We start from the raw sequence: 25,933 nt of genomic DNA, 5'->3' as shown, positions 1-25,933 counted from the left end.
ATAGCCTTGTGCCTCAGTCTATCGCTATCTGCATCAGCATTTGGCTGAGGTTATCTGAACTAAACTATTCACTTTCACTATGATCTGGCATATTCTATTAAATTGAACTTTATACAGACGTAGTGCTAATCACACTTCTAAGTTCCTCTCAGTAGGGTATTTCAACATCTGCTCGGCATTGCTGTTTGTTTATTTATTCCGTTTCCTTTATTTGTTTACTTATTTATTTTTATTTGCTGCCTTTTTTATGCAATTCTCTGAGAGTTTTTTTTTGTATTTCTGCTTCATTCATTGCATTTGGCAAGCGACGGCCAATAAGTTGACCATAGGCTATTGGCCATTGCTTTTCGCCTGGCCATCTTCGCTTCTACATAGCATTTAATTGCACGTTTTGGCCGCTAACAACCACAGCAGCAACAACAACAACAACAATAGCAATGGTAAACATAAAGTAAGTAACTAAAGGCAACTTTTTTATTTGCAGTCGCTTTTCGTTTGCCTCCACTGCGACTTTTGGCCAGCTCTTTTGACTTGGCTATCTATAGGAAATGTCTATATTATACTCCGTAGCCCGCTCTTATGGACGAGCCAAGCGGAGCCGACTTTAATGAGTTTGTGCTGTGGCTATGCCAAGAGCAGATAAATGTATATGAATATACATATATAACTGTTTCTTTTTTATGTCTAACTGACTGATTGATCGACTGACTGCTTGATTGACTAATTCAGTGATATAAATGCATGCATATATGTATCTATGTATATGTGTATGTGCCTATATCAATTTGTATACAACTTTCCGCTTTGAATGACCAATTGATTGATTGTCTAACTAAATAATAAATATAAATTTGTATATATACATATAAAATGAGCTATATACGATATATGTAAGTACATATAAATATTTGAGATTTAAAGAAATGTATATATTCTATTTATATATAGTTAGTTTGAAATCAATAACAAATAAATAATATTTTAAATATTTATTTACATATATTATAAAATCAGTAAATATGTTCTATGAATAATGACTTCTGGATAGCCGATTTAATGACTGACGGACTGTCTATCGATCATGATTGACTGCCAGGTAACATTCACTAAGTCTGCCAATCATTCCATCTAGAACATAACAAATTTTTTGACTAAAAATAAAATATGTTTTTAAGTTCAGCTTCAATTATTTTCTGAATGATCTGTTGATTAATGACGAATTATCTGCCCGATAATCAATATACATATATCCCTAGGTCTAACTAAAATCATAATAGAACTTTTAGCTCTTAAGTCAGCAGGAATAAGTGGATAATCAGGGTTACTGTCGTTTCGTTTCTTTCCCAGATCTTCTGGTGCTCTTGTGTTTGGGGCATTACCTTTGTTTATTTAGCGTCGTCTCTGCTTTGGTATTTGTTGTTGGGTCTTTCTGTTGGCATACTTGTGCTGTTTGCTTGGCTGACCTTTAGTCTTAATTTTGTTTGCCCTTTCGGGGCGACCCGTGGTGTCTGTAGTTGTTGTCTCTGCCTTATAGCCTGTCTGCTTATTTGCGGCATTTTCTCGGTTTCTCTCTTAGCGCGCAGGCTGAAATTGGACAAACAAAAATAGTGCTGCCCCTCTGCCAGCTGAGTGTCTCCCCTCTCCCCGTACAGCAACTGGCAACAAATTTCGAGCATGCTAATTAGCTGACTCGCAGAGGGTTTTCCTCTTATTTCCCATGCGTCCATTATAATAATTTCTTGCTGTATGTTTTCGCCAGGTTTAATTAATGATTCGCTAAGCTCGCTATTCCACTCTCTCCCTCTCTCTCTCTCTCTCCCCTCGCATCCCGGGCATTGGCGTTGGTCACGGGGCTAATTGTGTGTCAGGGGCATTAGGAATTTTGGCGAGCATTCGCTCCGCCCATTTTCACACACCACATGATAGCTGCACCCACCTCCCCGATGCCCTATCGATGCGCAGCTTATGCCTAGCCAATAGCCATGCCCAATTGTGGGCATGCTTCTGCTGCTGCTGTGCTGGTCTGTTGTTGATGTGGCCCGCATATGTTGGCAACACGTGGCAGCAGCAGCAACAACAATAACAACATCAGCATCAACAATGTGGCGCTTTGTTGGCTGCCCGCTGCGCGTCTGTCTTACAACAGATTTGCCATGTGGCAGGGACGAGGCAGCGAGGCAGGGAGGCTTTCATGCAGTCAGGTACGCAGCCCCCAATGAGTTGCCATGTTGCACATTGGACGCTCGTTTCATGCCTGTTTTTGCTGCCCTCAGAGCTCTGCTACATAGCCGCGCAGCACACACAGACACACACACTCACACACACTCAATTTCGTATTGGCTGGCACGCATTTGCAACATTTATTACAGCCACAGTTTTTGATATAATTTGCATACCCTTGACGGAAGCATATTGCTTTTATCAGTCAGTTTGCTGCGTAGTCTCCAATGTGTGCATAAGCAGATTAAGGCATACACTGTGACAAATTCAGTAATAAATGTGTTAAGTATTTATTAAATTCAATTTGATTTTGAATATGCTTAACTTAATTTATTCTGGGCTGATGATTAGGAGAAGGCTTAAGCTACAAATGTTATCTTATTATTAATATTAGAAGCTTAACTTTAAGTTACCTTTTAGGTGAGGTATCTTTAGGGCTATTTTTTCAAAGAGTATTTCCGCTTTTGCTAAATCGCATTTTGTTTGCCCCCTCGGACACATTATTATTTTCTTCTTTTTTATTCTGTTTGCCATGTGCCCAGGTTCCATGTGCATTTGCATGTGACCGATTGAGGTTTATGAATATAAATTGTTTGTTAATTAAATGCAACATCAGCAGCAACAGCAGCAGCAACAACACAAGCAACAACAACAACGACAACAACGGCAATCATTGTTGAATGATTGTCTGCGCTTTAATACCGGAAATTGATTAAAAGCTCATTTCATTTGCTTGTCATTCGTTTATGTTGTAGTTGTAGTTGTAGTTGTAGTTGTAGTCGTTGTTGTTGTTGTTGTTGCTCTGGCCCCTACTCGCTGTCATAATTTGCCATTTGAAATGATTATGGGCTTTACACACACACACACACACACACACACACACACACACACACAAACACACATACACACACCGAGACACACATGCACATTCGCTGTGTAATTGGAAATTCAGTTGCATTGTTAATGTTGTAAAGGAAATGTCTCTAACATGGCTATACATTGTTAGAGCAAACTGTTTTGCATTCTCATAGTTGTCGTAATTGAGCGAGTGTCTTGGCTTTGTTTCGATTAAAGCCTGGCCATGCCTAAAATATAACTAATACACGATTACCTTTCAGCTAATAAGTTGGCAGTTGCATAACAATGCAGAGATGCTAAGGCCGGAGGATGTAATTCGAGTCGGCATAGTAATTATGCTGAATGTGGCTAAAAAAGTGAGCTGCATGAATTATTCATGGCGCATGTGGCGTATACTTGTTATTCGCCTTATTGAAATACGGCCAGAGAGCCAACATCGCTCGCTGGTAACTTGAACTTCAGACGGCCATTCAATTTCAGACTGGCCAAATATTTAATAGTTGTTTGCGTTCACGTTTCTGCCAACCGCCTGAATGTCTGTTACAATTTTCCTCATTTTTCGCAGCGCTGTCTGCCATAATTTTACTGCCAATTTCAGACGGCGAGAAAGTTGGCCAACTCGGGCTCCAACTCCACCTTCGTGTCTGGCTTGGGCTCTCGCTCTGACTGTGGCTCTCGCTCTCCTGCACTTGCACGTATTTACGTAGCGATTTTTATTTCCTGTAATTTTTACGATATTACTTATTTTTATGCACCGCACGACGCACCACCACCACCATCGCTGCCTGTGGGGTTGCCGGGTGGTTGGGTGGGTCAACGCGGGGGCCGCGTTTAGCTTTCGTTTTGCATTTTTATGCTACTTTTATGGCCCGCTGAAGTGCGGCATTATTGGTTTCTCGAAAAAAAAAAAACGAAAAAAATAAACAAAAAAATGCGAGCTGCCCTCGTAAAGGAAATTAAAATAAAAGTGGAATAACTCCGGGGCTACCCCAGAAGCCAGAAGCCAACAACAGCTCGACTTTAAACCAGCCCCAATGGGTTTCTAGCCATAAGGCGACACATTTCTGAAAGAAACAAATGTGTGTAACCAACAGCAACAAAATATATCAAATATTAAAATATTATTTTATATATTCAGTTGGAATTTCGAACGCATGTGTTCGTAATTTTTTTTTTACGATTGCTGCTATTACGTATTGTTTTTACAGTTGGCTGGCTTATTTATTCTATGGCATTTGTTATTATTTAATTTCAATATTTATGCAGCTTGCCGGGCGTAACTATGGCGCATGGTAATTACCCGCAAACCCAAAGACCCAAAAAAAAACCATCTCTAAACGCGCCTCAAATTGACTTTGTATATATTATTAGTATGCTCGAGGCGCTGCTGCTCTGAGAGCCCAGTGCAAGTTTTCTTTCTGGCAAATGGTATGTGGCCTAAGTCTCGCTATGGGGGCATGCAGCCGGGCCGTACGTGCTGCTATGGGTCGGCCTCGTTATGGGGTTTGCCTGTGTTTGCTTTTCAATTTCGAGAGACCCAATCATAATTGTAATCCATTGAGCCCAGCCACAGCTGAGGCCAAGAAACTCGAACTCAAATCCAACACAAATGTTTTCTAAAATTAGTCAAGGTCAGAATGTAGAAATTTACAATAAACTTGTAAATGAAATGAAATGAAAAAGAGACGGTAGTTGACTAAGTATAGCATTCAAGTCCATGCCATATATAAGACCTTTACAAAGAGTAACACATTTTCTGGAGAGCTTGATATAGAAATGCTGACTCAGGTCGGTTGTATCACTTGATATTTTATCATATCATGTTTATTCAGTCAGGAAGTCGTTTGAGCCAGATTATCAAAATATTTACATACCCGCAGCAACAATAGCTGAGACTTGGCATTTGCCTAACAAATGAGCAATTCCATTTGATTAATCTTGATTTTCCAGCTATCTCTCCGACATTACTCAATTTACTATGGGCCACAGTCGCGTCCACGTTTATCTAGAGTTAAGCCCCTTTAATGGCCCCCATTAACATATTCAGTTGTAATTTGATTATTTTCCTATTGATTTTATCGACGCCTCCAGCTTTCAGTTATATATTATTGTTATTTTTACCAAATGCTAACTGGTTTCCTTTGCATAACTGGCACGTTTATTTCATCCAAGCACTTAACTATGCTCGTTTGCTGGCAGCAACTAATAACATGAATAGAAAACTTTAAGTGTTTCGCTTCGATTGATTTGAATGCACAACATGAACGACATCAGCAGCAGCAGCAGCAGCAGCAGCAACAACAACAGCAGCAGCAGCAATAGTTCAAATTTCAGTTTCAGTTTCAGTTTTAGTTGTAGTTGAATTGAGTTATTTGCGTTTATTCGCTTCAAGTTCTTGGTGACTGTCTGGCTTTATAGCCATTCCCCTGTCTATCAGTCCATCCGTCCGTCGCTCCGTCTGTCTCTCGGTCTGTCAGTCAACGTTGCTGTGTTTCAAATTAAATTGGACTTTGTGTGGCGTCGGGCTATTGGCAGACTAATGCATGGCACACATGTTCACTCGGGCAAGGGGCATGGCAAGGCGGACGGGGGCGGGGCGAGGGCATAGCCATTGATGCCCCATTGGCTCGATTGGTTCACTTGTCCGCTGGACATGCACACAATGAAGCCAAATACAACGGCAAACGCTCATTGAATAAATAATCAAAATCAAATACATACTCACATGTTGCTGCTGCTACTGCTGATTGTTGTTGCTGCTGATTGTTGTTGTTGTTGTAGTTGCTGTTGCTGCTGCTTTGTGACTTCTTTTTATTCGCTTTTTTTTCGTGCGGTCTTTTCATTGCAAAAATATCCAATTTACAATTTCAAATTCCAATTATATTGCGCTACGCTCTTTTTATTATTATTTTATTATTATTATTATTGTAGTTGTTGCTGGCAATGCAATGAAAAATCAATATGGACAAGATGCAGAAGCTGCTGCTTGAAAAGTTGCTCAATAAGGAGGCAAATGTCGTGACACATGAAATCAATCGAATAGTGCAAGCATATGACACATACACATACAGCAGTCCAATACACTACAAAAAATAATTGTGTACTCTATTCAAGTATTGCGAATAGAGAGAGCAAGCAGAATCTGGGGCTGAGCAGCTACTTCATAAGCCAAGAAGTTACGCTCTATCCTAATATCACTTCAGTAACATTCATCGACTATTTCGCTCAGTGTACGAGCAATGCGTAGGCAGCTGCAGGCTGTGTGTTACATTCTACATAGAGAGAGAACTGTAAGAACTTTGTACCGAACTTTGGCCAAGGGCTGCTCTCTCTTTCTCTCTCTTTCCGTCTCTCTCACTCGCTCGCTTGCCACTAATTGCAGTTGCTGTTGCTGTCGCATGTCGCATGTGGCAAGACCCAAATGGGCACATCCGTTACAAGAGAATCGCTGGCTGCTCAATCAATTGGCCAGCGGAAATGTTGCGACGCCCTCGAAACAAATTGCTTAATTACAAATATTGTAAGGCAACATTTCAGGAAGTTCTAAGAAATGTGAGTACGAATGCGAATGCGAATGCAAATCCAAATGCGAGTCACTCATTCAAATAAGCAAGAAAAATTGCATGCCAAATGCTGTTGCACAGCCAGTCAAATGTCTATAATTTAAGCAAAAACAAGCGACAGATACAAACAACAACAACAACAACAACAACAGCAGCAACAGGCAAATCATTTGAAGTTGCAGTTGCAGTTGCAGTTGTTGCTGCTGCTGCTGCTGCAGTTCTTTTTGCTGCTGTTGTTGCTGTTGCAAAATTTATGCATGCGGCTGCTGTTGCTGCAAAAAAAAAAAAAAAAAAAAAAAAAAAAAAAAAAATGTTGCTGCTGCGGCAGTTGTTGGCTGGCTAATTTGCTGCTGCAACCAGTGGAAATTGTTGATGTGCAAAAATGTTGTTGTTGTCGTCTTGTAAATGCCATAAATTAGTTGCCTGCCAGCAGACGAATAGCGCAATTTACAAAACTTTATTTATTTCTTTTTTTTTTCTCTTTTTATTTTGTTGCTCATTTATGCTTATATTATTTTTTTCTCTCATTGATTTTACTCATTTTTTATTGCTTCTTTTAATTCAATTTATTATGTGCGCTGTGGGTTGCATATTTTGGCATTGCCAACAAATTATTGGACACAGACTCACACACACTCACACATACACACACACTCACGAATTTGTATTTTCCTGCTTGGCGAAGGTCGTGTGGGTGTCTCAGTGGGCGGCAGCTGGCATTTGCCAGCGGCATAAAATATGCATAAATCCAAAATCAATGCTATATATACGTGTGTGTGTGTGTGTGTGTGTGTGGCAGTTAGAGATTGGAAAAATTGATATATGCCATTTGGTAAATGCTTTGTAATGTGCGCAATGCACAATGAAAGCAAATTAAATTAATGAATGCATTCGCTGTATGAGTGAAAATTGTGTGTAATTCGTATAGGAATTCAATATTTATGAACTGAGCTATTTGTGAATTTTGATTGCACCCACACCAAGTGCAGCCCACTCTAAACTATGTATGTGCATGTATATAGCGCATATGTTTAAGCCAACGCCAGCTCACAATATGTAAGTGAGCTTTATAAATTGCTTATCGCTGTAAGACACCATGGCGAACGCTAGATGGCGCTAATTTATCAACATTTCCGTTTCAGTTGCTGTCACCGTTTCCGTTCCATTCCCCGCTCTGAGTCAGCCAAGCAGGGCAATTGCCATAGCATCCGCAGCTCATAAATAAAAAGGTAAACTCTTAATTGTAAAAGTTTTCATTTTTATGACAAAATTGAGGCAATTTATTTGAAGCAAACAGCAAATAAACAACAAACGAGAAAACGAACTAGACGCAGCTTAGAAAATTCCCATAGCACTCATGGTCATAGCTCTTTGGTGACTCGCTGCAACAACAATGGGGACTAAGTGAAATCAATGGCAGGGCAATTGCTAAAACGAGAGCAGCAAACGAAAATGCTTCAAAGAATTTTCCAAGCAACAATGAAAACCTAGAAAAGCAGCAGCAGCAGCAGCAGCAGCAGCAGCCGAAGGAAATCCCACAATTCCCAAACAACAATGGCAAATAAATTAAATTAGTCACAAGCATATTTCAAAAATATATATATATGTGTGTGTATGCACATATGTATATATATATATATGTGTGTGTGTGTGTGTAACTATATCTTTTTATATCTACATAATGTGTCTCTGTGTGTGTGTGTGTGTGAGAGGGATGCCCACACCAGAGTCGGGCCAAGGATGAAAGCCAACAATAAAACACACAAACGAGCATTTTATATATCCACACGCATACATGCAAACTTTGATATACATGTATGTATGTATGTATGTACCTATTTTATTTTATGAGCAGAGGACTGTTACATAAAACTCGCCTTAGGCAAGGGTTGGCTGAGGCGCATGGCCAGAGGGGGGCTGTGGCGCGGTAACGGCCCAGTTTACGACATAGTCTCTGGCAAGCATTCGCCGTGTGGGTGGCTGCCCAACTGCAGCGACACAGGCTGCCAAATTGCCTCAGTTTTCTATACGGCACGAAAAAAAGAAATAGATAAAAAGTTTGTGGCGAGCAGCGGGGCGGTGCGCTGGCAGCGGCGGCCATAGAAAGGGGAGACAACCAGTCGAAAGCGGCTTTAAAAAAAAAAAAAAAAAAAAAAAAACGTCTCCAACTCCGTCTGCGTCGCGTCGGCTCGAGCTCGAAACGACAGCAGAAAGTCCCCAGACGGGGCCAGACGCTCGAAGGACACGCCGAGGCGGCACACCCACAACACACACAAACACAAACACACACTCGTGCACACAGTTAAACACACATACACAAGCTGAACGACATAATAAAACCGGCATTTTTATGCATGTCTGAGTAACTTCATGAGCCGAGCCAGACCTGGACAGCTGAGAGGCAGCAACAGGAAGCGGGGGCTGCAGAGCCAGATGGGGAGTTTTTTCTGCTGCTGCCGCTGCCGCTGCTGCTGCCTCTGCTGCTGCTGCTGATAGGTAGTTCCAGTGCAGCTTAGAGTCTGTTTCAGGTTCACTGGAAGGCCGCCACCTCGCCAAAGCAGCTCCCGTGGGTTCAAAGGGGAGCGCGAGTGTGCGCAATGGCAATTGCGCTCTTTATTCAGCCGACTGGGAGGCCACTGCGATGAGGCGAACCTGCGCACTGGACGGGCGTGTCACAGGAGCAAATCTAGAGAGCACAACAGCAACAGCAAGAGCAACAGCAACAGCAACAGCAGCAGGAGCAGGAGCAATAACAACAACAATAAACAGCATTTTGGGAAGGTCGTTGCGAACAGTTGTAAAGCGACTCAGCGCACAGCTGGACCACAACAGACACACACACACACACACACACACATACAGATGCAGAGAGTTTCCCATTTATGCAACGAGGCGTCGACCGGCATGTAATTAAGTTAAGCCCGAACGAATGTCGATATTGATGCCGTTTCGGCTGACGACGAGGCCCATGGACTCGGGTCTGGGCTGCTGGCTTCGGCCTTAGACCAAGCCACTTTTATATTGCAGTCATTTGAAAAAGTAATTCTGTGAGTGTGTGAGTGTGACTGTATGTCTGTGTGTCTGTGTGTAGTGAAGTTGAGGTCGTTTGCCGGCACTTGCTGTGACACACACACACACACACACACTTGCGCAGATTTCTATGGCTAGGTGGAAGCATATCCCATGGCCAGCATTTGCGAGCTGTAGTAACAAAAGATCGAGCGCTTTTGTTGACGTTGCAGGTGTAACATATGCGCTATAAAGAGCTTGGGCAAAATAATATAACGAGAGCATAAAAAAACAGTTAGGCGAGCCGTGGCGCAGATTAATTTGACAGGTGTGCACTATATTTATATACATTATCATATCGAAATCTCACTCGATAGTTCGGCTCTGCATTGAATTCTTTACTTTGAATAACAAACGAAGCCAAATTGAAACTCATTGAAATATTTCTCACATGATTTCAACTGTTCATTGGCAATTTAAGATCAATCAATCTAGCTAGGGGTAGACGCTGGGGGAGCTGAGCGGCTGGGGGCCACACCTCGTGAGGTGCCGCGACACGTTGTGAATTGAGGAGCGTTTTTAATTGAAAATTGCTGTCGTGAAGAAAACGCATAAACAAGACTTCTAAGAAATAGCCCAGAGAATCAAATGCGACATTGAAAGACGCAGAGACAGATGCAAAGACGTTCGCATATGTATGTGTGTGGCAGCAGTATAAATTCACATAACAATTGTACAATATGCATGACAATGAGCTCTGCTCGTTCCCGTTTCAGTTCTGCTGCCTGCGAGGGACAGTCGGGCAGTCTGGCAGTCAGGCAGTCGTCAGGCAGCCTGCGGGTCAGACAAGTGTGCCGACACAAAGAAGTCTTAGGAGAATGGAAAAACTATTGTCTGAGCCGCTTTTTGGAGAGTCGTGCACGAAAACTTGTGTGTAAATCAAAATTTATGAATTTCGTATTCGAAATGAAGAGCTGAGCCGAGTGGCTGTACAACTTTTGAAAAGAGGGAGGGAGAGAGAGAGAGAGAGGCAGAAGATGAAGGAGAAGAATTTTGAGTACCGGCTGGCACTTAAGGCCGCTCTGGCCTCGAGACCTCAACGTATTCAAGTAAAACAAACAATATAAACTTCAAAAAACGCTTCGTTGCATATCAAATTAATTACACAGAGGCCCCAAAAGCAGCCAGAAAACTTGCACAGGCCAGTGGCGTAGGGACAAGGGCCAAGGGGCACGGGGCATGGGGCATGGGGCAAGTGGCAGTTGCACAGAGTCCGTCTGACGGGCACACTGACTGTCAGACAACCCTTGAAAATTGTTTTCTTATGCCGAGGGGCTGCAGCCAGCGCTCAAGGAGCGACGCCCCAAACTTTGCGCACAAAAGAGGCGAGTTAAGCTTCTCAAAAGCGAGACAGGGATGTAGCCAAGTAGGGTCACAGAGGGGTGGGGGGAGGGGCGAGAGGCAGGCTGGCAGGCAGGCAGGCAGGCAGGCAAGGCGACAAGCTGACAGCCAACAGCAATTCATGCGAACTGAAAAACTGAAGGCATAATTTATGCCTTCAAAGTGAATTGTTCAAAAGAAAACTTGGAACATTTTTCCCCTTAACAACAACAACAGCAACAGCAGCAGCAGCAGCAGCAACAGCAGTGGCAGCACGTCCTGTTCCTGTTGTTCTATACATACGTCTGTACATCGTACATGTCAACACAGCCCGCACCGAGAACAATAACACATTCAGCCAGCATAAGATAAATAGCCCGACAGGACTAGCCGAATGCCGCATGCCCTTTGCTCAACGTCAACGACAAACAGTGAGTGCATCAAGCTGGAAGGCTGCGGTTCACTGAAAGGAAATATGAGCTGGAAGGGTAGACGAGGCAGCAGCTTTTGTGATTAGAGCCATTAATTGAGGATGCGAATGCTCTTGGATGATATCCTTATGCTTGATGCAACCTGAAATGCGGGAGCTTTAATCACTTGGCTTTCAAATCCTTTTTATCGAAACAGAAAAAAATGCCAATCAGGGCATAATGCTGATTGAGCAACCAGCTGAGCTCTCGATTCAGACAAGAATGACCATCGGCCAGCATATATTTAAACTTCAGTTAATGTGGGGCAAAAGCCAGCGCACGAAAATAGAATGTAAACTGAATCCCCGAAACAGAGTCCAGTCATTGCTCACATGATGTCCACGACCGGGAGATTCGCTGGAACTCTGAGGGCCATGCAGAATGACCAGAATGACCAGCTTGAATGGCCAAAACTCACGCACAGGCCGTGACAGCCTCCACAGGGCGGAGTCAGACAGGCCCTCGATTCAAGCTAGCACCAAAAAAGGTTTTCGACTCTTTCGGAGCCGACCCCAAAAATGCTATTTTAACTACATTTGGTGTTTTTATGGGCCAGTTGTTATAGCGTGTTCTTCTTCTTCTTAGTCGATTTTTTTTTTTTTTTGGGAGGGGTTTATGCCGAAACATATATTGTACATTTATTAATACATAATCATCTCTGACGGCTACATGAGAACCGGCCACATGGCTGCGGTCCCAGCGGACGAGTTTCGAGCATTGAAAATAAAGCAGTAAAATTGTAATAGATAGATGAATACAAATGTCTGAGTATGTCTGTGTGTGTGTGTGTAGTTTGTATACGTGCTGTGCGACTTGTTCTTTGGACAAAGGTTCCAGGAAATCCAACCTAGCTCCGTAATTCAAGCTGACTGTCCCGAAAAATGTTTGTTTTTTGCTTCAACTCAGCTTGGACTTTTTTTTTGTGTTTTCAGTTTTCAGTTGAGAGTTTTGAGTGCGAGTTTTGCTCTGTTTTTCGGCCAAGTTGCTCAGTTGTGCAGAAGGACAGATAACCAAATAGTTTGTCTTTGTTGCTGCCACAGCCAGAACAAGGGGTTTCTCCGAAAAGTTGAGCACTGAGTGCATAAAATATTTTTATAGACATGATTGCGCAAGAGCAAAGGTTTGGGGATAGTACCATATCGTGTTCTTCTAATATAGTTATTATAGGAAATAGACCTTATACGCAAATGTAAAATGTAAAGACATAAAATTAAACAGAAGCCACACATTCGCATTCTCTTTGTTCAATTAGATTCTTTTTCTATGCTCGACGTTCACCTTCAAAAGTCTGTGAACTGATGAAGCTCAATCAGTGCCCTTAAATTGTCATTGTGCAAAACGACAATCAATCTATTCAAAAGCCCGAAAGGCATAGAAAGAGAGCGAGTGAGTGAATGAGAAAGCGAGAGGGAAACAGAGAAATCCCCAAAGTGTTCTCAATTAAAACAGGAAAATTGTTGGTCATTGCTTGAATGAAAACTCACAGAGTGAACATAAACTCAGGGCTGCAAATGCCCAGTAGCCAGAGAGGAATTCAAGACGAAAGGTAAATGCAGGTACGAGGGGCGAAAGCATAGCCGTGTCTGTGTCGCCTTTCAAATTGATGAACAATAACAAAAGGCCAGGCGCATACAAAAGAAAATGTTGCATAGAAAAAGACTTACTTTCAAAGTTACCAGTAGGGTGTGCGAGCGGGTCTGTGTGTGTGTGTGTGTGTGTGTTTAGGAAAAGTATTTTTCTTTCTTTTGCGAAATTAATGAACTATTCAAATGTCAAAGGATCCGTGTAGATAAAGCGAAGACGACGACGACGACGACGACGACGACAAAACAGTTGGTGACAACAACAAAACAAAGCGGGCCAACAATAAAAACGAGTCCAGTCAAGAAATCCATAAAAGATTTTGTAGCAGCAGCGCGTCGCTTTATGAGTCGCCTCTCTGACTGTGTATGTGTGTGTGTTCGCTTTTACAAAATTCAAAAAGCAATTTACAAAAGGCGACGTGAAAGGCGATACGCTTGCAGACACACAAGAGCCAAACGGTACTCAGATCTGGGGCTCCGAGCCCGGGGCCACAGCTCGTAAGTGCCACTAAAGGACGACGACGTTGCTGACGCGTCATCCTCTCCGTCGAGGAGAATAAAACCGAAGGCGCTGGAGCGCAACGAATGCCTGCACACAGCTTCAATTCGAGGCTGATGACGATACGAATGAGGATGAGAGGAGTCAGTCCGTCAGTCCGTCAGTCCGCTGGGATCGCTTTTCAGCGACTCTCCTCTCTCTCTCCCTCTCTCTCTGTCGCACTTGCACTCTTCCTGCCTCTGACCTCTTCACCAGTCCTAAATGAGCCGTCGCTGCTGTCGGCCTACAAATTCGTTGGCCGACTGATTTTTTTATTATCATTGCATTTTATAGACAGTTTTACGAGCTAACGAAAGTGGTTCTGCCAGAGAGCTTGTACAGATAATGCCCATGTCGATGCCGATGCCGATGCCGATGCCAATGCCGACACACGGGCATTTCGGCTTTACGATCTCTCACACCGCGCTCGTTTTGCCTTAACTGCCAATGTGAATTGAGTGTATTGTAAATCACACTTGTCCCACACTTGGCAAAAATATCATTTCCCACTTCAACTCAGTCGACCATAGCACGGAAACATCAAACCAAACTCAGACTACACTCATATCAATTTAGACAATATAAAATATTTTCACTTCCATTAAAGTTCAGTTCTTACATTTTCTCAGTTATCTCTAATGATTGAGTCCTGCTATATCATAAAAATTGTTGCCAGCTAAACTTTAGCCTTCTCACTCAGCATTTCTCTGAGTGTAGTGCAACAGAAAGCAGAGATTGCCCCACATAACAGCCGGAATAGCCCCACATTGTGCGCTGGAATAGGCCCCCATTCGAGGCATATTCTATATGAGACCGATACAATGTACACTGCATATTAGCAGCTCTGTTAAATTGTTTTTTAGTTGCCGATGCGTCTGCAAATGGGGCATTGTCTGTGCTGAGGGAGGGCGTTCAAGTGGCTCGTGGGCTCTTCCGCTGCCTTGCCAAGTGCCCAATCTGTGGGATGGAGTCGGACAGAGTCTGGCCAGCAAGAAAGCGTTGTCGGTGTTTGCGAAAAGTGTTGGCCATCAATCTTGGGCGACGGCTGGCAGCCATGGCAAGCTCCAGCACTAGATGAAGTGCTGCGCGATCTATTTGGCCCCGGCTCGGATCATAAATAAGCCGCAGTTCAAGGGTTAGCCAACTGCAGTGAAATTTCTAGTTGTGAAAGTTTCAGCTCACCTGCGCACTCATAAGTAAACTGATTTCCGGTCTCATTTCAGCTGCTACAGCTAGCTTATGGAAGTTCACTATAATCAGCTTTTACTCATATTTTACACATTTCTGCATTCCTTGTGAATATGTGAAAAGTGTTTTACAGCTCTTATCATGTTATGTCAATTCAGTCAAATGCTTGTGCCCTTCAATTACTATCTGAGCTCTGCTTTAATTTCCATTCAACAGTCCCATCTTCACGTTAACTGCGTGCAGCCCCCCTGTAATCTGTGGCCTTATGTGGCTCTCTGGCCTGGCCGCATTCTAATTAAAATGCGCATTCAGAGTCGCATCAAGAGCACTTTGTTATCATCAGCGCCGTCAAAGGCGACTTTTCAAGTTAATTGCTGACTGAGCTCTGAATCTGTGGCTGTGTGAGTCTGTCGGCCCACACACTCACTCACTCACTCGCATGCAGGGGACACCCACAGTTGCTGGCTCCTCAGACATGCGACACTTGACACGTTAGCGTTATAAAAAAAATACATATTTAAAAAATTAAAATAAATGAGAAAATGAAACTCATTACCTCGACTGCAATGGAAAAAGGCGACTGCAATAATTCAAATGAATTTTTAGCGAGTTGCTTCGATGGCCACTCGAGTCAAGTCGAGTCGAGTCGAGTCAAGTCAAGTCGACTCGACTCAAATTCAAAGCAGTCGCATAATTTTCATTGGAACATCAATTGCAATTCCCATTTCCATTTCGATTTCCATTTTCATGTCGATTTTCATTCCCATTTCCATTTCCACAGCCAGCTGTAATTAAGCAAATAAACTGAACAAACAACTCGAATTTGGATTCAAATTCGTTTTGTGCAATTGCCTGAAGCTCGTTTCAAGTGAATCGGGTTTGCAAATTTCTTCGCCATCAATGAGAATAGCCAATGGGTCATAAATTCTCAAAGAGTAGCACAACTGTCGCAAACAACCCAGCGACCGACGGACAGACCGACAGACCGAACGAGAAACCGAGCTACCGACCGACCTTCCGTTCATTATTTGAAACTTTTCATGTTGTTTGCATAATTTACAATTTATTATTTTGCGTTATTTATTGTACGTGCCGCAATTTATGCATAAAAATGCCGAACAAAACGCTCCATTAATCAGGGGCCGGCCACAGTCCATGTAGTATTCCCACAGACCCCAGCCGGCCTCGACCCGCCAGCTTTGTTCCTCTCTCTTTGTCTCTCTATCCCTCTCTCTCTCTCTCTCTCTCGCTCTTTCTTTTCGAAGCATACTAATTAAGTTTAATGTAATGCACATATGCGATAAGTCGCCGACTTACTCGAGATTATATCGCATGAGTTCCTCTCTCCTCCAGCCAGCCTCATAATATAGTATATATTACACACACACACACACACACACACTTATATTTGTGCTGATGTATTTGGGTGCCTTGTCAGCCGGCCTCAGCCTCAGGCAGTGATTGATGTGATGGCGCACACACACACACACACACACACACACGCTCACACAACTGAAGATCTATGCCATATTTGGCGAGCACAAAAAACGAGCTCAATCAAAGCCAAAGCCAAAGCCAAAAAAATCTGATAAATTGTTGGCTAACCTACGAGCTGATGCTTAGTGGGAAAGCGTTACAAATTATAAAGTAAAATTACAGTTTTAGCAATTAAATAAGCTGAGCGTTGACTGACTATTTGCTATAAGTGTTGCGACTAAGCCTAAACAGTTTGGCCTCTGCTCAATTCCCATTCAGTCTCATTTGATATAAAAACTAATTAAATGAAATGACTCACGATATTTGGCAGTTGCCTATCAGTCCATCACACATTGTTGTCCACGTCCTGCCACATCCCTTGGCGGGCACGTCTTTCGACGACCCTCATCATAATTTCAGCTCTTGGTTTATTATTATTCGCCTTGTTTTCAAAATACACAAACTGAAAACACAGAAAAACTGAAAAAGAGATGACGCCCCGGGCCCAGACAACTTTGTATGGGCGGACGCCATGTGCGCGGCGTTGCGCGGCGCTGCGCTGCACTGGGCTGCGTAATTCGATCAAATGTCAAGCTCCCAATTGAACAATTTTTGTTATTTTCTGTTACGCTGTAAACTAATATTGAAAGGGGTATATTGACTATATACGTAATTCCTAACAAGACTTTATCCTCTATATCTCTTATCTCTTAAAACTCCTTCTTTGTTCCGCGTCGCCTTCAAAGTTTTCAGTTTCGATTTCTATGAAATTTTAATGATTTTACCTTGAGCACCTTTCGCCCGATTATTGAATGATAGAGCAATTTCTACACGTTTCGTTTATGACACTCTATTGGCATTCGAGTCTTATAAATTTTTCACATAAATGATTCTGAAATTAGAGGTCGAATCAGCAATAATAATTTGAGAACTGCGAAAGGCACACAAGTCAATAATATATCAAGTTTCGATATACATACATACAAATATACATAGTACAATATATACCCTAGGCATGCTATTATTTATGGTGTATTTTTGCTCTTCTCTTGCGCTCTTGTTGTTGCTGTTCCTGTTTATTTCCCTCGCGAGCCAAAAGCCAAACAAACGTGGGCGCAGTCAACTGGGCCAAGAGCTGCGCTGAAGTATTTACGGCCAAATCGGACTTTTGGCCAAATGTTTGCACAAAAGTTTTCGCCAGTTGCAGGCAGAACAGAAAAAATCGTTGCGAAATGCCGAACGTGGAGCGGACAGCCCAGAGAAGGTTCTATTTCAATTTAATTTGAAAACATTCTGGAAGCATTAGACATTGATGATTGCTTTTTCTCTGCTAGCTCGCCTGGCCTGGCCTGCGCCAGCCAGTTCCGCCCCCTTCGCAGTGACTGAGCTGAATTTTATCTATTAAAATAAAGTCGGGCTCAGGGGCAGCAGCCCGGGTGACCAATGGAATCGCTCTGGAGTCAACGGCAGTCCATGTCACACGGCCTGTTGCACAGCATTCATTAGTGGATGGAAGTCGACCAACCCATGCGACGACTTTGACATTTTTAAATAGATTTGCTTTTGCCTCCGCTCTGGCTGCACGAGGGCCACGTCGGCGCAGGTGGCGACATTCGCACGCCTTCTAATTACAGCAACTCGGTCCCGTGTTGACCCCTTGGTCTCGTCCCGTCGCGTGACCCTCGACGGCCCAGCACGTAGCGTAGCCCACATTGATTGAGCCAATCAGTGTGTAATTTCTTATGCATTTACTCAGCAATAATTGCGTTTCATTTGAGGCGCTTGTAATTAAAAGTTGGCTCAACGTGTCGATTAACTTATCGAATAATCGACTGTCAGATTGCTGCTCTGTTGGCATTCCTCGTGGCACTGGGTGCGGCCGTTGTCTACAAATTGCAAATTGATTTTTATCGATTTCTCATAATCAGAATTATTGCCATGGCGAATGCGGAGAGCTACGTCGACTACATCAACTACATGGAGTACATGGAGTACATAGAGTACATGGAGTACATGGAGTACACAAAATATCAATCGTTGTCTTGTTTGCCTATTGCACGGGTTTCTTGTTTCTTGCTTCGTGTTTCTTGTTTCTTGTTTGGTTCGCCCCCTTCGCACAGCTCCGCCAGCTCCCCACAATCTGAGGCTCTAGCACCAGTCGCCGCTTCAGCGACGAGAATTGAAAGTTGATTTTACATTTTGATAAGCATCCGCAAATTACACGAGAGACCTGCCCCGCGACCATAGACTTTGATGTGTTGGCATACGCCTATAAATTTCGTGATTATCAGTATTTTTTATTTTATTAAATGCATTTGGTGGGGCCGCACCCCATCCCATGTCCATATATAATATCCGACACGCACGAAACGCTGCCAAGCCAGCCAATTTCAGAGATAGACCCGAGCTGTTATTTAAGGGGCGTTTTATGTGCGGCTTGCATGTGGGAATTTTCATTAGGAACTGTTATGAAACGCCATGGACGATACACTCTACAGACATAGAAACTCCATTAGACTAAGGAAACCTAATCTATATAAAACTACTTCGGCCGACTGACAGTCGACGCAAGCCTTATTAACGGAAACGCATCATTTCCTACCACATTCGCCCTTTCTGGCCTAAGTAATTAGGAAGGCGGAAGAATGAAAAAGCTTTATTATTAATTTACCATATTCTAAAATGTTTCTATTTTCCTATTTACAGAAAATTCACCCTCCTGGCACGAATGTAACACACGCATCTAGTCTGAAAAATTCTCGCTTGAATATTGTTAAATAATATGAAGCCAATTTGGATGTAAACGTCAATCAACAAGAATGAAGTACCTCAGAAAGTAAAGGAATTAATGTCAAATGAGAAAGTAACTGAGATAATTTAAAAGCTGTCAATACTGCCAAAAAGTAATTCAAACCCCAAAGATATTTACCAAATAGATAGATATAATAGATAGAAATAAAATAACAATTGTTGAGATTCTAGATAAAATAACTAATTGAAGCAAAATAAATCAAGCTAAGAGCAGTATATATGTATATATGCATATTTATATGTTTATACATACTATATGCTTATGGGAGTAAACGAGTATAAAGTGCTTGAATAAATGAAAAAGTTTCTATGTATTTTGCATGATGAAATATTCAATTTTGTGGCAAGTAAATAAAACAAAAACTTTAAAGCTGAATTTAAATAAACTAATTGCATTGTGAATAAATAATAACATTTCTTTTATTGCCATCGTATAGCAAATATGAATGCGAGCCTGAGTATTAAAATTTATTTTTCCATCGCATTTTGCCATTCCTATGGACCAAAATTGTTAACATTTGGTCAAATTTGAGTGTCAATCAAGACTGTGAATTTATATGATAAAAATCAGATTGAGTTGAACTCCTGGGAAAGATATTTCCATACAGCACGGTGAATGATTTGTAATAGATATAAGGCTATCATTCTCTAAAGAATTTACTTAACGACCATATGCAGTCTGGGCTTAAATTTAAAGAGGCTTTTCTTAGCTCTTACGTGCGGTTGAGTTATTCCCTTAGGGTTCTTTGGCCCGATCAGAAGGAAGCTTTTTTTTTCGTGAGCTGCTTAACGAGCATTGTGTGCGGCGGTGCAACTGAGGAGCTAAGCGAATGGTATCGGGCCAGGTCCTTTGTTTGGCCAGTGCCCTGGAGAGCTGGTATCGCTGGTATTGCTGGTATTGCTGGCTGGGCTAACGTCACGTACCCTCGCTATAAGTAGTTGATGCTTACTTCCTCTTGACTGCCTCGAGGTTCGAGTTTGGGTTCGGGTTCGGTTACGGGTTCGTGTTCGTGTTCGTTTTCGTTTTCGGTGTTGGCCTTTTCATGTTCATATGTATGACATCCCTCGCATAGGACATAAGTCCCTTCTAATTGCTTGCGTAACCTGAAGCGCTGCGGGGCAACCTCTTCCGTTAGCAATTCACGTTCTTCCCGCCATGTCCACGGCTCCACTGAAAATGTTCATATTTCAAAAATCGTGCTCAATAAATATTTGCCATGTGTCGGAGCCAGTCGTGCGGGTCGCGGATGTTGTGGAGGGACTTTTGTGCGCAAATATTCGCATAAAAAACGTGCCCATTCGAAGACATTTGCTAAAGATTTTTAGTTCAATAAAAAAAATTGAATTCAAGTGCGAAGCAGGAATGGGAATCGATTCGAATCACATCCCTTCGTACTCTCTGTCTCGCTCTTTCTCTCTCTCTCTCTCTCTCTCTCTCTCTCTCTCTCTCTCTCTCTCTCTCTCTCTCTGTCTGTTTCGCTGTGTGGCAATTGTCATGGCAAAATGAATGCATGCCACTTACCGAGTGTGTCGCCATTCATTTGAGGAAACGCAACTTCAACTCTTCGAGGCGCCACGATGCATGATTGAGCATGATTGAGGGGTCTGCGGCTACAACAGCGACTGGGAATGGGAATGGCAGTGGCCTGGAAATTGCAAAAGCAGCCAAATGATGAGTGTTCCCAAGTTTACACACACACACACACACACACACACACACAGAGATATGCATGTATGTATAAATATGAATTTACTCTGCCAATACCCACATAAGCCCACTCATATGCGATTCACAGCTCGCCTCTGAATGGCTTCGTTTATTTTCAACACGTTACTCAAACAATGTTTTTGGTTTATTTAAATTTCTTTCTTATAACAACAGCAGCAACGGCAATAGCAAATACAAGGCAAGCCATGCAAATGCCAGCCCGCCCGTGGTATAAGCCAGAGCGTCCCGCCCCCGCTGGGTCCGTTGCCTCGGCCAACAGCCTTGCCCTCAGCTCGTCGAGGAAGCCCGCGTTAAGTAAACATTTGAATTTTACATTAAAGGCGGGCGGTAAAACAACATAAAATAAAAGTAGGGGAACAAAACAGAAAACAAGAAGAAGAAAAACAGAAAAAAATTCGCATTTTTCTTATTTAAACAAAACGGCGGCACTGTGCACAACAAACAATTCGCAGTTGCCGTTGCCGTTGCCGTTGCAGTCGGGGCCACCAATGAGACAGCTAACCAGATAAAGTAAGGGAAGGCAAAGCTGGGGGGAGAGAAAGAGCCCCCACACACACACACAAATCAAGATACAAAAACGCAACTAAAGTTGGCGGCATTCAGCTCAAACTGTGTGCCAAATGCAAACAACAAACAAAAAATCAACGAGCAAAAATAATATATATATAAAATTGAGGAAAAATAAAAATTCGGAAATTTAAAACTTTATTTTGCCTGGGCTTGTGGCAGTGCAAGCAGGAAGTTTAGAACAGAGCAAGAGGGAGAGAGAGAGAGAGAGAGAGTGAATATGATTTCACGCTCTGCTCTGCTCTGCTCAGGTTCTGCCCATTTCTTGTCTTGTCAAAACGGTTGACAAACGATAAGCGAAATGCTTTGAACATGGAAAATGAATTCGGGTAGGGAATGGGATTGGGAAAGACTACCGTTACGTCAGGGCGTTGCCAGACGCAGCTGATTTTGATTTGTATCTAATTGTATGCAAACAGTGCGTCAGACAGCGACGACGTCTATCCGAGAGATATTCAATAGAATTTGGTTGAATAACCAAATGTGCACACATGTTCAATATATATACATATAAGTCGATATATTTATATATATACAAACATATACATATATATCTATGTGACATACAGTCACATATGCGGGCGATTTGCTCGATTTTTGGCATGAAGTTGATAGATTACTTATGAATGACTTTTGGGCCTTTGTGCAGCGAACCAGTTTCTGTGTAGTTTTTTGTTTCTTTGGGGTTGCTTTGACATGGTTGATGGAATGATAATTGGGAATGGTGTGGTATTAAATGCGAATATAATTATAATTGAATTTGAGAGTATGTGAAATAGAGCAAGCAGTTCAGCGTTCAATTAAACATCCGTAATACCCTGTAATTACACAAGCTAACTAAGCTGTAGCGCAAGACAGTCAATTATGGCATTTTTGCATTATTCAGCCGATAAATCGCTGTCGTAGTTTTCCCTGTAATCTGCGGCCCTGGGCACATGTAATTGGCGGGTCACCCTAAAAACCAATCAACCTTTGGCTGGGATCGATGCAAACTAAAATGGGCTCATGAAAATTACAGAGTCCGCTCGTCATGCGGTCGTAATTAAATAGTCGAGCTGCTCGCTAGTCGCAGACACGTCACTCTGCCTTCGAAATGGAAATCGAGGTGGAAATGCGAAGGGAAATGGAAGTGGAAATGGAAATGAAAGGGGATGTGGAAATTGAAGTCAAAGTCCGAGGAGCAGCCGGCGCGATTCTCAGGCACGGCTCAAGCAAGCTCAGAGAGACGCCCCTCGCTCTAAGCTGAGTTATATATTTTTGTTTTTGACCCCTTTAGTCATAGTGATTACGTGGCCTTTTTTAAAATGGGGCCGCAAAATACGAAAGCCCCATGGCAATCGAGGTCATTAGGCAATTTAATATGTGAGCAAATGTGATTATAATCGAATGGAAACAGACCTCAGAGCACTTGGTGCGGTCGGACGACTCTTGGGATTGGGATTGGGATTGGGTTACGCACTCAAGTTAAAATGAATTTTTTATGACATTTGCACGAAATATTAAGGTGTAATGGGTATTTTAAGCCGCAAACATGGCAGCAGCTAAGCTGACAACGGTCATCCGTAACCGCAAAAGGTAAGGCGGAAGGCAGGCGAGGTAGCAAGGTAGCAAGGTGGAAAGGTAGGCAACGATAGGGGCCGAGCGTAGACATACAGACCAACAAGTGCGGCTTACCACCGTATTCGCTCAGTCGGTCTAAAAACAGCTGCTGCTGCTGCTGCTGATGCTGTTGGTAATGGACAGGAACAGCCTCGTAATGCCAGTTCATCAGAGAGAGCCCGAGCATCCGAGTCGAAGTTGGACTAATCTTCAGCATGCCAAATAGCCAAGTCATGCCAGCAGGGCGAGAGGCCAAATGACAAGGCCTTGCGGTGTAGAATTCTCGATGCCAGGTACAGTGGTTAAGCAACAGCATTGAAGCTGTAAATTTATATGCATACACATACATACATACATATATATGAGCATACGTATGAAATATGATTACAAATATCTTTAGACGTTCTTAAGTCCAAGCATAGCTTAAGTCTCATTTACAGGGCCATTACTTTCTAGTGCAATAAGACAAATCCAGCCAGAATTGTTGGCCTTAATCCCCCTTATACACACACATACACAAATGTCATTAAAGGCCACACAAAATGTTCGGCACTTCTCCGGGTTTATTTCACTGCTTTTCTTTTGGTTTTCCTGTGCAGCGGACATTTGTTTTGCGTACGCCCGTTGGGCATTTCCACGACAATGTCACACTGTGACCTTAAAGTGTTTGTCAGGCAAACAATAATGTGTGTGTGTGTGTGTGTGTGTGTGTGCGTGTGTGTGTGCTTGGTGGTAATTAAAAACAACAGCAACACGCACTCAACCTGTAGATCTTATTATTGTTTTATTTTTATATACCAGCCATGCTGAGCTCTCTCTCTCTCTCTCTCTCTCTCTCTCTCTCTCTCTCTCTCTCTCTCTCTCTGAGATTCTCCTTGGACTTAATTACACGGCTTAAATATTATACGGTTTTAATGTTCGGCATGTTGTTTTCCTGGCCCAGCCCAGGTCGTAAAAAGACAACAACAACAAAAAGCAGCAGCCTGCGTCTGTCTTCTGCCTTATCACAGAAATTGCACTTTTATAATGATACGCTCCTCTTGCCTGGGCCCCCCTTGACAAAACATGTCCAAAACTGACTGAAAAACATGTCCAAAGCTTGTCGCTCGTCGCTCGTCGTTCGTCGTCTGTCGATTTTGGAGCTGTCGTCGAGCTTGGCGTACAGCGTTTTCTGTGTTAATTGCACATTTATGTTGTGTTCGGAGCTAGCTTTTTGGCCAGTACAGGTACAGTTCACGGCAAGGAAATTGCCAGCACACAGACACACCGCCCCCCTTCCCTGACCCAGCGACACTTGTCAAATTGGCCTGGCCAAAATTGTTCATGGATAATTGTTGCTGCTTTTGGGCGCGAGTCACAGTGAAAATCGTTGCCAGTTCCATTGCCGTAATCTGTAGTTGTTGTAGTTTTTCTCTTCATTTTTTTTTCTGTATCTGTGTATGTGTGTGTTTGTGTTTGTGTGTTGTTTGCAACGCATGTTTTTTATGGAGCGACATTCGCACACAAGTGCCGCCCATTTCCATTTGTCGTGTTTGCTTTGAGATAAGCGCCAAATTCATATAATTAGAGACGTCATATGTTGCCGCAAATTACATTAGCATTGCCTGGAAAACTGCTGCGCCACGAGCCCCGGCAGACCTGCACAGTAAATACCCTACAATTGCGTCAGCTTGAAGAGCGACCGCAACTTGACCAAAGTGGCTTAGGACTATGCCTAGAGCTCGTCCATTACAACTTGATTGCTCCGATTTAATACAGTGCCACGCCCATTTCCGTCTGCGGCATATCAAGCTGCTTTGCTCAAATGCTCATTTAATGACTTGCACCCTGTAAAAGCCAAAAATGAAAAGATAGAAAAAATAACAAAAATAGTAAAGCTGATTATTATGAGTGTACACACATTTAATGCCAGAGCACACACTCAGCTCTGATTATTTATAGGCGTAATTAAGCAAACGCTTTCAAAGCGAACGCCCTGCTCAGTCATCCAACTATAAATATATAGACAGGCAGATAGATGGATGGATAGATATAGAGATAGATAGATAGATAGATAGATAGACAGATAGATAGATATAGTTATAGCTGCAAAGCAATATTACGCATACGCCCCTTTGTGCATGCTAAGCAAATAAAGGGCGTTGTCGCTGGGCCATCAACAATTTATTTCATTTAATCTCTTTTTTGGCATTTAATTGAGGTTCATTAATCAAAACTACAACAAATCGCAGCTACAACAACAACAACTTGCTTTGCCAATGATTAGTCTGCTTGTGTTTGCCATTTCTAATGGCACCAAAAATATCATGACATTTCATTTGCTACACTTCGGCCTCCCCATGGCATTCGCAACGCAATCAAAGTTGTTTTTTTTTTCGTGCAATTATATTTTTGTTTTTATATAGGAATTTCTTACATATTTCTTTATTTTTTTTTTTTTTTTTGTTTTTTTTTTTTCATTTTGACAACTTTTGCCCACTACGTTTTCGGCCTTATCGCATCATAACAATCATTTGCTTTATTGATGTCATTATTATGCCAACTTCTTTTTTGTTGCTTTATTGCTGTTGTTGTTGTTGTAAATGCCAAGTCATTTGCTTTGCTGTTGTTGCTGCGCCTCATTTAGTTTTCAATACCCTGCACCTATTGAAGTGGGCCAAGTGGGGTGTATAAGCACTGAGTAGATGTATGTATCAACCTAAACGTGTATATGTATATATACAGACAGATACTTAAGTCTCAATAGAGCTGAAAGATAATACTTTACTATCAGATACATTTAGATAACAAAGATACTTCTGCAGCTAAACAAATAATATGTCACATAATATGTTGTATCTTAAGATTCAGATACTTAAATGCATGTAAAATACTTTAAAACTATAAATATATATAGTTCTGTATATCACCGAAACTCTGATATATCAATAATGCAGATACTT

The 25,933-nt window shown here is 42.3% G+C and overlaps 1 protein-coding gene and 1 long non-coding RNA gene across 5 annotated transcripts in view; one reads left to right on the top strand and one right to left on the bottom strand.

Annotated features, from left to right (window-relative positions):
* Window positions 1–25,933, bottom strand: part of plh (pasang lhamu) — a 69,916-nt gene that overhangs the window by 21,138 nt on the left and 22,845 nt on the right. Inside the window, exon 1 of one of the 3 annotated variants that reach the window (XM_089462159.1) lies at window positions 16,605–16,625. The exons of 1 other annotated variant lie outside the window; for it this stretch is intronic. The gene's annotated coding sequence lies outside the window, so the exon portion shown is untranslated. Of the gene's footprint in view, window positions 1–5,803; window positions 5,988–16,604; window positions 16,626–25,933 lie in introns of those variants that run through there. One more of the 3 variants, XM_089462158.1, reaches the window with a different exon arrangement.
* Window positions 186–19,521, top strand: LOC149270450 (uncharacterized). 2 transcript variants are annotated; one of them, XR_016268563.1, is made up of 3 exons: window positions 186–451; window positions 7,784–7,870; window positions 18,992–19,521. It is a non-coding gene; the product is annotated as an uncharacterized LOC149270450 (long non-coding RNA). The 2 variants fall into 2 exon arrangements; XR_016268562.1 differs by lacking the exon at window positions 186–451 and adding an exon at window positions 6,769–7,697.

Source organism: Drosophila arizonae, chromosome 2 (genome assembly GCF_054131065.1).
Source record: "Drosophila arizonae isolate 15081-1271.41 chromosome 2, UAZ_ARI_1.0, whole genome shotgun sequence".
Lineage (NCBI taxonomy): Eukaryota > Metazoa > Arthropoda > Insecta > Diptera > Drosophilidae > Drosophila > Drosophila arizonae.
Note: the sequence above shows the minus strand (reverse complement) of the source record. Positions and strands in the feature narration are given on the sequence as shown.